The sequence below is a fragment of the Ambystoma mexicanum genome, chromosome 9, assembly GCF_040938575.1.
Source record: "Ambystoma mexicanum isolate Mex_15411 chromosome 9, UKY_AmexF1_1, whole genome shotgun sequence".
In the NCBI taxonomy this organism is placed as follows: domain Eukaryota; kingdom Metazoa; phylum Chordata; class Amphibia; order Caudata; family Ambystomatidae; genus Ambystoma; species Ambystoma mexicanum.
In genome coordinates this window covers 1080046065-1080058461 of record NC_090931.1, presented here as the reverse complement: position 1 = coordinate 1080058461, position 12397 = coordinate 1080046065, and positions in this window count along the sequence as shown.

Sequence of the window (12397 nt, the reverse complement as noted above, 5' to 3'; positions counted from 1 at the left end):
CGCAGTGTGGCAAGCATTGCACTGGCCAATTTGAAAAGCAGAATTCAATCAGAAGTGGCAGATTCCTGTTGGCATCCAGCAGCCATCAATGTCCAAGGAGCAACTAGAGGGGAGAGAGGCGAAGGAAGGAAGACTGAGGGGTAGTTCAGTCAGACTGAGAGGGGGGTAGTCTCTCAAGATGTTGCTTAGGAGGCAGACTATGATGAACACTTGTATCAGAATATGAACCCGACTATGTAAGACCATCCCATACTGAGTTGTGGCATACGCACTCATCCTGGCACTGTTGAGGACAGTGAGAAAAGGTGGAATAGCCTGAAGCACAGGTTACCAACTCTCATCTCCAACCAGAGGTTAAGGAGAGTTTTGCAAGAGGAGGAGGAAGCATTCCAAACTTGTTCTCAGACAGTGGGTGGCAGGGGCATTCTCAGTCATTGGTAAGGGTGGGGTCTTTGGTATGGCTTTGTAGGAGGATTTATTTAGAATATCCTGAGCTGTAAGTGTGTACATAACAAACTCCTATGTGCCCAACCCATAATAACACTTAGGTTAAGCCGGGTGGAAGGCTCTGCCGAGGACCTTGATTTTCATGCATCAAATTTTATTTTGCAAATGCATTGCAGTGGAGGCCTTAGGAATGCATGTGAATGCCTTCCACCAAGCACGTAAAAGGTGGGCGGCATTAACATTTGTTCACATACATGTGTGAATTGTGAACAAAACTCTTGGACTGCTGGGATTTCTGTGCATGGTTTGCTCTGACGCGTGTCAACAATCAGAACAACATGTAGAGGACTGCCTGTATGTAGTTGTATGCAGTCCTCATCATGCTATGTGCACATATTTTAAAATATGCACCCAAAAAAATATTTGTGCATGGGAACATATGCCATCTGTAGAACCGTTCATCAGTCCTGAACAACACAATCCTAGGCACTAGGCACCTATCCCACTTAATCGCGTAACTGAGGTGCACCTATCAGATCCCCTGATATATCATGCCAGAAACCCTCAGAAAAACAGACAATTGGAAATCCAAAATGAATGTGAAGTGGACACCCCACTGCACTGAAGAGAGGGTCCCTGGAATGCCCCTCCGCACCCCATGAACATGACAGCACGAAGAGTCAAAAACGCACAAAGTCACTGACTATTCGGCCAGGCCGCCAGGAGGACCAGTGACTGACAGGTATGCAGAAAGATATTCTCTCGGACAGCCATTCAAACCTTATCCAGTGAATGTCTTTATGGATACAGGTGCTTCAACATTGGTCATGGACCCAAATGCCTCAATGGATCACATTGACCAAGGCCGAGAAACCACTGTGCTGATGTCATTAGTGACACCACGACAGAGCCACGTTAGTCATGAAGTATACTCGCAACCATGCACAATGTTACACAAACACACACGTGAATACCTGAAGAACATGCTTACACAGTCTGTAGATAGAGGATAGATACATATACAAACTGTCAAAAGCTTGTATTATTTTTCTCATTAGCCAAGTGCACAAATGCTGAACGCAAGGCAATGAAGAGATGCAGAGCAAGCAATCTTGTTGAACTGTAGGATCACATAAGGAACTTGAAAGGACCAAATTAGACTAACCTAGGGAAAACATAGCATGGTATATATATATATATTTATATATATGTTATTACATGACCACAGTAGTGGCCATGTAGTTATGGTTAAATTGCTGTTTCCATAGGAAGAGCACTTTTTGGGCGGCTTATAACTTCGCTCCCCCTGGACGAATCCACACCACCAAACTTTGCAAAAAAAGTATATGGCCCACTCTGAATTGTTTTGCAAAGTTTGGAGAGGTTTGGTCCGGGGGGAGCAAAGTTATAAGGGGGGTCCCAAAACTTTTTTTTCCCATAGACTGAATGAGGAAAAATCTTTGCTCACGCCTACAGCCCAAACCGCTGGACGGATTTTCACCAAATTTGGACCAGGAGCAGCGGCTTGGTCCCGAAAGTGTGTTTTTGCAAATTTGGTGAAAATCCGTCCAGTAGTTTTTTTTAAAAAGACCAAAAAGTAGGTCAGAAAAAAATAGTTATATCTCTGTTCGGTCCGCGGACAGACTTCCCTGTTCGCTCCGCGGACAGGGTCCCGATTGGCTGGGCGATGCATGTCGTGTCCGCGGACATGCAACATGCTCGCTGATTCAAATTGTTCTAAGAACACGTGAAGTGTCCTGGGATGTTTGTAAATAAACTATATGGGGGTGTTCTGAGGACACTACGCTTGTACATATTGTTCGCAAGCAAGCTGAAACTGTTCTAAGAACACTCGCGATGTCCTGAAATGTTCGAAAATAAACTAAATGGGTGTGTCCTGAGGACGCTGTCCGTATTGTTTGCTGGCAAGATGAAAGTGTTCTAAGAACACATCATGTGTCCTGGGATGTTCGTCAATAAACAAAATAGGGGTGTCCTGAGAACGCTATGCCTGTCCGTTTTGTTCGCAGGCAAGTTGAATCTGTTCTAAGAACACACATGTGTCCTGGGATGTTCGTCAATAAACACAATGGGGGTTTCCTGAGGATGCTATGCCTGTCCATATTGTTTGTAGGTAAACTGAAACTGTTCTAAGAACACTCGCAGTGTCCTGCAATGTTCTAAAATAAATGAAATGGGTGTATCCTAAGGACGCTGTCCGTATTGTTCACTGGCAAGATGAAAGTGTTCTAAGAACACATCATGTGTCCTGGGATGTTCATAAATAAAATGGGGGTGTCCTGAGGACGCTATGCCGGTGTGTACTGTTCGCAAGCAAGTTCAAATTGTTCTAAGAACACGTGAAGTGTCCTGGGATGTTTGTAAATAAACTATATGGGGGTGTTCTGAGGACACTACGCTTGTACGTATTGTTCACAAGCAAGCTGAAACTGTTCTAAAAACACACGCAATGTCCTGAAATGTTCAAAAATAAACGAAATGGTTCTGTCCTGAGGACGCTGTCCGTATTTTTCGTTGGCAAGATAAAAGTGTTCTAAGAACACATCATGTGTCCTGGAATGTTCGTCAATAAACAAAATGGGGGTGTCCTGAGAACGCTATGCCTGTCCGCTTTGTTCGCAGGCAAGTTGAATCTGTTCTAAGAACACTACATGTGTCCTGGGATGTTCGTCAATAAACAAAATGGGGTGTCCTGAGGACACTATGCCTGTCCGTATTGTTCGTAGGCAAGCTGAAATTGTTCTAAGAACACCCGTGGTGTCCTGCAATGTTCTAAAATAAATGAAATGGGTGTGCCCTAAGGACGCTGTCCGTATTGTTCGCTGGCAAGATGAAAGTGTTCTGAGAACACATCATGTGTCCTGGGATGTTTGTAAATAAACAAAATGGAGGTGTCCTGAGGACGCTATGCTGGTCCTTACTGTTCGCAAGCAAGTTCAAATTGTTCTAAGAACACGTGAAGTGTCCTGGGATGTTTGTAAATAAACTATATGGGGGTGTTCTGAGGACACTACGCTTTTACGTATTGTTCGCAAGCAAGCTGAAACTGTTCTAAGAACACACGCGATGTCCTGAAATGTTCGAAAATAAACAAAATGGGTGTGTCCTGAGGACGCTGTCCGTATTGTTCGTTGGCAAGATGAAAGTGTTCTAAGAACACATCATGTGTCCTGGAATGTTCGTCAATAAACAAAATGGGGGTGTCCTGAGGATGCTATGCCTATCTGTACTGTTCGCAGGCAAGTTGAATCTGTTCTAATAACATTCATCATGTCTGCGGACATTAAAAGTGTCCATATGGCATAGTTAAAATGTTTGACTGTATGGGTGTGATATGCTGCGGTGGTTGTGGCCAGGGCATAGAGTCTTGGGAGCATGGCCATATGGCCATGCTCCCAAGACTCTATGCCCTGGCCACAATCACCGCAGCACATCACACCCATATTGGCTTATAACTTTGGGATCCAAGACCAAATTTATAAGCAATGAAGTTATAAGTCACTATGGGTGTGATTTGCTGTGATGGTTGTACTTATTATAATATACTTACTGTTTGGTTTAGTAACTGGAGTACATGTATTTCTTGTTCATTTCTGTGATAAAAGAAAAGGTCATGTTAGTATTGGTATTTTGTAACGACTTATAACATTGAATAATCAACATTTTTTTTTTTACCCTCATATTTAGTTGATTATAAACCAGTGTACTGTGCAATTTGCTCAGTTTCTGTGTTTGTTGCTAATATCATTGGGTCTGTGGGAGAAAACAAAATCCATGTCGGATTAAAAAAAAAAAAAACTTTTTTTGTTATGCTACAGTCTGTTTGTTTGTTTTCAGTGTTCACTTGTTGTTTTTGGCTAATGCTCTATATATTGGCTTGTTGCAGATTTTTGGAGCAGTTAGATACCTGTTGACATATTCTAACAGTCTAATTTTTGTTATAATGGAGTGGTATTGATTTATCTGTTTGGATATTGTAAAATTTTGGGGCAGTTACATACCAGTTGGCGTATTCTAACTGTCTATTTTTTGTTGTAATGTAGTGGTATTTATTTATCTGTTTGGTTATTGAAAATCTTGGGGTAGTTAGATACCAGTTGGCGTATTCTGTTTATTGTTTGATATAATTTAGTGGTATTCATGTATCTGTTTAGTTGTTGTAGAATCTTGGGGCAGTTATATAGCTGTTGGCATATTGTAACAGTTTATAGTTTTTTAATAGAAGTTTAGTTAATGTTTAAGTACAGTTTAGTTAATAAATTTTGGTTTAAGAAGATTAAATAAGCGTTTGTAAGATTTGCACGTAATCTCTGCTTTAGAGTTATGGTACTATCATTACATTCGAATCATCCACATTTTTTTTTGTATATGCAGTATAGTGACCTTCATTGGTTGTGGCTCCTGTGTGGTAGATTATACCTATTGTTGTGAAGGTTTTCATCCCAAGTGATACTTGACCATGTTGGAATCCAGTCAGCTTGCAGTTGTTTTTGGTACCATCTGCATTGTAACTTAGAAGCATTAGTATTACTTATTACTATGCGTCGTATTAGTAAGGTGGAGCAATTATCCGAATTGCAGGTAGTACATAATCTACCATGGTTTGCATTTTGTACAAGTTGATGAAATGGGAAGGATTCACAATTAGGTATTGATACATATATGAAGCGCTCATTGGGGATTTGTTCTTGTGTCACCTTGTTGCAGAGAGTGCATGTATGTTTCCACATGTATGAAATCTGGGAGATTTCATTTATAGGTATGTGTTTGTTTTCCAGTACTTGTAGTAAGTACATTAGAAATTCTTGTGGATCTTCCTGTGAGTTTATAGTGAATTTCACCATTCCAGCACAGTAGTCCAATTCTTGTCTTATTCCATGAACACTATACGTGTTGTCAGGATTGTTTGTTGCATTTCTATGAAGTACTAACATTTGCAAACACAATTGGTCTGTACTGTGTAAGTAAATGTTGTCAACAATTGGTGGTAATTGAAATAGAATATTCATTGCTACATTTGCGTAGCAATTTACACCAATTTCATTTGTAAGTTAAAATGGACCAGGTAGTTCTGTATCTGAGTGCTTTTTTTGGGGTTTGTCTTCCTCCTTTGACGAAGTACCTGGTTTACTTTCACTAATAGGTTCTTTTTTGCTTGTGGTACTTGATGAAGTATTAGTTTGTTTCACTCTCTTTGGAGGATTTGCAGTGACATTATGTTGCATTTCTGTTTGATTTAGTTTTCTTTTAGAACATTTTCCTTTTTGTGGAACAGGATATGTTTTTAGATGGGGGTGTATAGTGAACGAAGTCTATTGTATTCTAAAATGCAAGGAATGTCCGCGTTTACTTTACTTGCATCAAAGTTGATTAGAAATAGACCGTCACGTGTACGTTGGCGTGATAGTGCTACATAGCTCATGCCTTCTTTAAAGACTGTGTTACCAATGTCTATCAATGCTTTGTCTAGGGTAAGACCTTCTGATTTGTGAATGGTGACTGCGTATGCAAGAGTTAGAGAAAATTGTTCTCTGGGTACATACATGTCTTTGAAGAGAAGGAATCGAGCTGTTGAGCGTCCTATCCTTTTCACTTCTGAAAGTTTGTCAAAGAGAATATTGACAAACTGAATGTTGTCACGTGGGTATGTTTGAAAGCCAACAACTGTACCCAGTGCTCCATTAACTAGTCCTTGCTCCACGTCAAGGTTACGTTTAAGCATTACTCTACAGTTTAAGGATAATTTTAATATTTTCTCCAAGCCAGCTGTGTTGGAGATAGAATTTTCTAAGCTAAGTTATTTAGTCTTGTTGTGGCTTGTTCACACATGGGTAGTGTCATACCATGTATGTCTAGTTTGTCTGTGGTGATAATTTCAATTATTGGTTGCATTTCCTTTTTTAACATTGTTTCATTGAATTTGAAACAGCTTGCAAGAGTTGGCATTAAGGCCATACAATTGATATTTTTGTGGGCTAATTGTTCCATAACATCCGTAGCACATGCTTTATCGCCATAAAGTGCATGAATGTGCCGGGTTTTCAATATTGCTTGTGCTTCTTCATATAGTATACCAACTGTAATACTTTTTAAGATGTTGGCATACGTGAGATCTGCAGATTGCTGCATGTTTTCTGTTAATTCTCTGTATTGGAAATGTTGCCAAAGGTTGACATTTCCAATGCTGCCAGCAGTTTTACGGTAGAATTTGTGTCATAAGGTTTTAAAAATAGGCTCACATTTCACTGGTGTCAATTGAAGAAGATCTCCGAAAACAATAATGTGTTTTCCTCAAAAGAGCTCTTCGTAGTTTTTTTGAGTACTTCTTGTAATCTGAGGTTAATCAAAGCCAACATTAGGTTGGAGACCATGCTCACTTCACCTATTAGTAGCATTTTCATTTGTTTTAATACTCTGCATAGTTCCATTGCAGCTTCTGCAGAAAGTTTGTAATAGTCTAATTTGTTTTGGTGCTCTACTGGAAGGAGTAGTAATCGATGTAAAGTGACACCGCCTATGTTGTAGGCAGCTAAACCTGTGGGGTCAGTTACAACAGCTGATAGTTTGTTGTTTGTCAATTGTTGAAGGAACTTGCTGATGATTTTGATTAAGAATGTTTTGCCAGAACCAGCTTCACCACTGACGTACAGTAGTATAGGTTTGTAATTTTGGCAGGTGCATTCTCTGTTTTCATGTTGTACACCATGTGCAATTTCTTTTGTTACTTCTTGAAAAATGCTACATTGCTCATTGTTTAGTTTTGATTGTAGTATAGTTAAGTCTTCTTTATCTTCATACTGACACATGGTGTTTTCTACTTCTGTCATAGCTAATTCTGCCTCATTTGTTATTAGGAGTTCTCCCAGTGGTTCTTGGCTTCCTGTTACAGAAGGTTGACTACTTTCAGGAGTGTCCTTATCTAGTTGGGCCTGGAGTTCTTCTTCGTGTTGCTGTTCATTGTGCAACATTGTTTTGTACTGTGTAAAGTTTACATCAGTTATAGTGCTTTCATTTGCTTTGAAAGCATCTTCATAGGAGTCATAGTTATCTAGAATTTCTCCTTCTTTTCTCCATGGTTTAAAGAGTTGTAGCAGGGACATGTAATATAGTTCTTTATGTTGAGGAGTCTTTAATGACAATTTGATATGATTAATTAAACTTGGTTTGGTGAGTTTTAGTAAGCTGCCTTCACAATTTGTCACTCTGTATCTACCTTTTTTTTCATTGGGTTTTATATTATTTTTGTATGTGAAGTTTTGAGCTATGTGGTATAGACACATGGTTTCCAAAGTGGTACTTCTGTTTGGGTATTATGTGTCCAGCAAATTGTTTTTCAAAATGTCTTGGCTGTTGGGATCATGTTTGGCTATTGTTTCTATGTCGTCGTATGATTTCATAACTCTTTTGCTAGATTTAGCAGGACCAAGACTTAGCCATACTATATTTTCAGATTTTCCATACAAAGCAGTACCGGTTAAATGATCTGCTGCTTCATAGGAGCCACATTCTCTATGGGAGAGCATTTTTATGCCCAAGCTATACAATTTCTGAGACAGTGTTTTGTCTGATGACAGGTCATTCCAGAGGTCTTGAAGCTCTGTTTTTTCTGCTTTGGTTAAGTATGCTGTTACATATCGTGCAACTGCAGTGAAATTGTCTGCAATGTACTGCACATCTATGTTTGCATTCCATAAGAGGGCAATGATTGCACTGTAATCATTGATATATTTTGCTTCTTCTGTTCTTTTAATGTAATATGTATTTTTAGGTGATTTACCTTTAACACTATGTCTAACTGAAGACATGAAGTTGTTCACTTCACCTGTTTTTGTAACCGGTCTAGGGAAACCAAAGCGGCATTTGGTGTAGTATTTCCCTTTGTTTTTGTATTTGCGACGACAATATTTGCCACATTTGTGTCTTTGAAATTGTAAAATGTGTGCATGAAGATCACTATTTGTTGCTTCGAATGGAATTCACAAGTGACATATTTTTCAATAAACTGTAACACAGTGGCATCATTGTCTTGACCAAATTTAGGAGCATCTTTAACCCATAAAAGCATGTGGATATGTGGTGCTCCTCTGGCTTGGTATTCTTTTCTCCAAAAGAAGTGTTGCACTTCTCCGAGGGGAGGAACAGTTTTATTACAAATAAAGTGTAGCATAGCAATGAAGTGATAATGAAAATATCTGGAAACATTAACAGGATCTAGAGAACAAAGTTCTCCAGGAGTTAGTATATCTATGTTTGTTTTGATTTTGTTTGATATGCGTAGGAAGTCATGTAAATCTTCCCATGCATATTCTGCACAACTTAATGTAACAAACCAAGTGGGTGGGCCAAGGTTTCTGATCATACAACGTGCATCTCCATGACGTCGGTACCAGTACTCTTTAGTATCACGCATGTTTGCTAATAGATTTGTAATGCTTGATTGTAAAACCTCATCTTTTTCTTGCACTTTTTATAATAATTGCATAGCTGACATATTTTGAAAGTGGTTTCCTGATTTTAATGTGTGTACAACTCCGTAACATAGAGTTGCTAGTTCACTTTCAAAGAGTATGTGGAATATGTATTCCACATTTTGTCTAAATCTGGGATCTTCAGAATACATCTGTAATGAGCGGTATTCTGATGCTGTTATTTGAATAGGTCTATCATCGTACCTTCCTCCTTTTCCAGTAGGAAAGAGTAGAGGAAAAGCACGTGCTTCTGTACTTTTTTCCCAAAAGCTGATTTTTGATCCTTTTGTTTGACGCATTTGGTATGTTTCTAGTGCATCTTCTACAGTGTCATTAGAGTGCAATGGGTGAATTGTATAATGGTCTAAAGTATTGGATATTGTAGCAGGATCTAGGAGGTCAAATTGACCAGCTTCTTGTGTTTCTTGAATTATTTCAGTGGTATCCTTCAAGTTTTCTTCAATGTTAATTTCTTTGTAATATTCATTATTGTCTTTTAGATATTGCAAGGCTTGTCTAACTTTCTGTAAATCTACCAGTTGTTGCCAATTTCTTTTGTCTTTTATAGGTACACCATTTACTAAGATAATTAAAGATTTCTCCATTGGACGTTGCACTCCTAGAGTGTACACATTTTCTTTTAGATCTAATGGTAAATACACTACTTTTCCACAAATACCTTTCACTAATTCAGAGGGAGGTAATTTTGCTGTTTTTGGTTGAAGGTGTATTATTGCTTGAAAGGGGTGCACTGTTTGAATTATGATGCTCTCATATAAATTGAGTTGTTGTAAGGTTTTTGGTAGTGGAAATAATTCCAAATGATTTGTGATAGCACATGAAGGAGTTTGGTTGTTGTCAAGTTTTGTAGTACAGTAACTGCAAAGTATTAAGGGGTCAGTTATTTCGTATTTGTTTTCTGCTATAAGGTAGAGAGCTAATTCAAACCATTTAGAATCTTCATTGTCTTCTATTTTGTATGTTAGGTCTACAGTTTTTGTGTTGCTTTTATAAAAAGTTCTACGGCAACGTACACACACATGGTTTGGTACTTCAGCAGATGTACCTTTAAATTTCAGTGTTTCTTTTTTGTATGTGTGTTGTAGAAGGTTGCCATGCATAGAATTGTTGCCAATTTGTTTTAAAGCTATTTCATTCTGTAAGTGGCTTTCATTTCCAAAATATTTGTTCTGGATATAGTCGATTTCTTCAAGTAGGTGTTTTGCTGTACCATGTAGAAGAATGCTATTTAAATTGGCTAGTGCTAAAGCAGGACTTTTAGCATAGTACAGTTTATAGACTAGATTTCTTATAGTTGAATGATGTGTTGATATCATTTTGATATAATGGAAGGGTATACAGTTCTTTTTCCGCAGGATTTTTCGTTGCAGGACTTTTCATCGCCTTTTTTTATCGAAAATAAAATCATCGTTTTTTTTTTTTTGGGGGGGGTTAAAAATTAAATAAATATTTGTGGGTGAAAGGGAATATTTTTTTTTAAAAATGGGGGTTATAGAGGTTAACCCCCCCCAAAAAAAAGAAAACTGCTGAGTTTTGTTTGATAAAAAAACGGCGATGAAAAGTCCCGCGACGAAAAATCCCGCGGCAAAATAACGTAGAACCAATGGAAGGTGGTTTTGCAAGTAGGTCCTGAAATGCAGGCCAATGAATGTCCTTGTAGTCCTGTGTACTTGCGCACTAGACAGGTATCCATATTTTGCAGTAGTTTAATTTTGATTTATCTTTGCCTTTCACATATTGATTGAGGAATTGGCGTAAAGACTTGAAATTTATTTTGGGACTGTTACACATTGACGTGCATGGCCATTTGTATGCTAGACGTTCTGATTCAGTTGAATGGAGAGGTAATTCTAAGTTTTCTGGGGATATTTTTGTAAGCAGTATTTCTTGTTCCATTATGGTATTATTAACTTTTTCATAACCTCGTCCACTGCTATGTATGGCAATTGGATTTGTTTGCTTTAGTTTGTATGCTTCTTCATTAAAATATGGTTCTGTGCTCGTAGTGTGACTCCATTCACCTCCACAGATACTTAAGAAGTTAAGAAGTTATTTCTGTTTACATTTCATTTATTGAGAAGTCTTTTTTGTAATTTAGTCATTAGTTTTGTGATGGTTTCATTTTGTTTAACACTAAAATAAATAACTTTCTTTTGAGAAGGATTGCACGTCTATCAACGCTTCTAAGATTAATTTCCTACCATAGCTTTTAAGGGTTGAGCCTGATTTCTCTCCTGTTTTTATAAGATTTTGAAGGCCTTTGTGACGGAACATTTTTGCTAAAATACTTTTTTTGGTATGCTTACTTTGCACTATATCAAGATTTCTAGGAGTAGTTTTATCTGTACTGGTAGCTGATTTTTTGTTAATTGTTTTCTGGTTCGTTTTACATTTTGATAGAGGAAGCAAAGTTTCTGTACTTGAAGCTTGTTTTGTTTCGCTAAATGACTGTATTAGCTGTTTTGTTTTAACTTTTTTTTACAAATTCTGCTAGAGATGGATGCTTGTTTTGGACACTTCTATTTTCATTTACTCTGCTTCTGCGTTGCTTTCTATGGACTTGCTTTTTGGTAGGCATTCTTTAGGGTCTGTTGAAAAAAATAAAGAAGGTATGGGTTGGGGTGTTCTGCAATGTATGTGTGCTGTGTGCAGGAGTGTCTGAGTAAGATGATAAAGATGTATGTAATGGTGTGTGATTGTGCATTGGGAAACTACAACTAGTTGGGATGGGTATTCTTGAATTTATGTGCTACTAAACTGGGGTTCAGATGACAGTAGAAAGTAAGCTAGTGGTGTGGAGAAGTACAAATAGTACATCTAATGGTATACAATTAAAACAGTTGTTTGTTCTATAATATCAAAATTCTAGGGGCTGAGTTCGGTCATTTGTGTGTCGAAAAATAGGAATTTGTGCGCCATTCTGCCGGTAAATCTCTGTTTAAGAAATGGGGATTTGTGGACAGAATGGTGCACAATATTTATTTTTAAGCACAGAAATAGCATGAATTAACCTTACAGTATGTTTGAGTAACAGTACAAATATTATGGTGGTAGTCAACTTACTTTTCTTCTAAGGAATGAGCTAAGTTGTTCTTTGTACTTCAAATTCGGCTGCTTCTTTTCAGGGGAATGGTCTTTACTGCAATTGTAAAGGAAACAAATTACTAATTTTGTTTGTATATAGCACTGTTTTTAATTTAGACATTGATTTTTTTAATTGACATTGACCCTCAGCAACTTCCTCAAAACCATGAAAACTATCTTATTGACATACGATGTGTCGCACCAGTTGAATGCATATCATGTGTTCTTAATGCATAAACTGTATTGTAATGACTAACTGTACCAACCAAAATATCATTTCTATGCTTTGTGAAATTCATAATGTACCACTGAATACCATTATTCCTGTAACTAAGCTCTTACAAGTAACAGAGCTT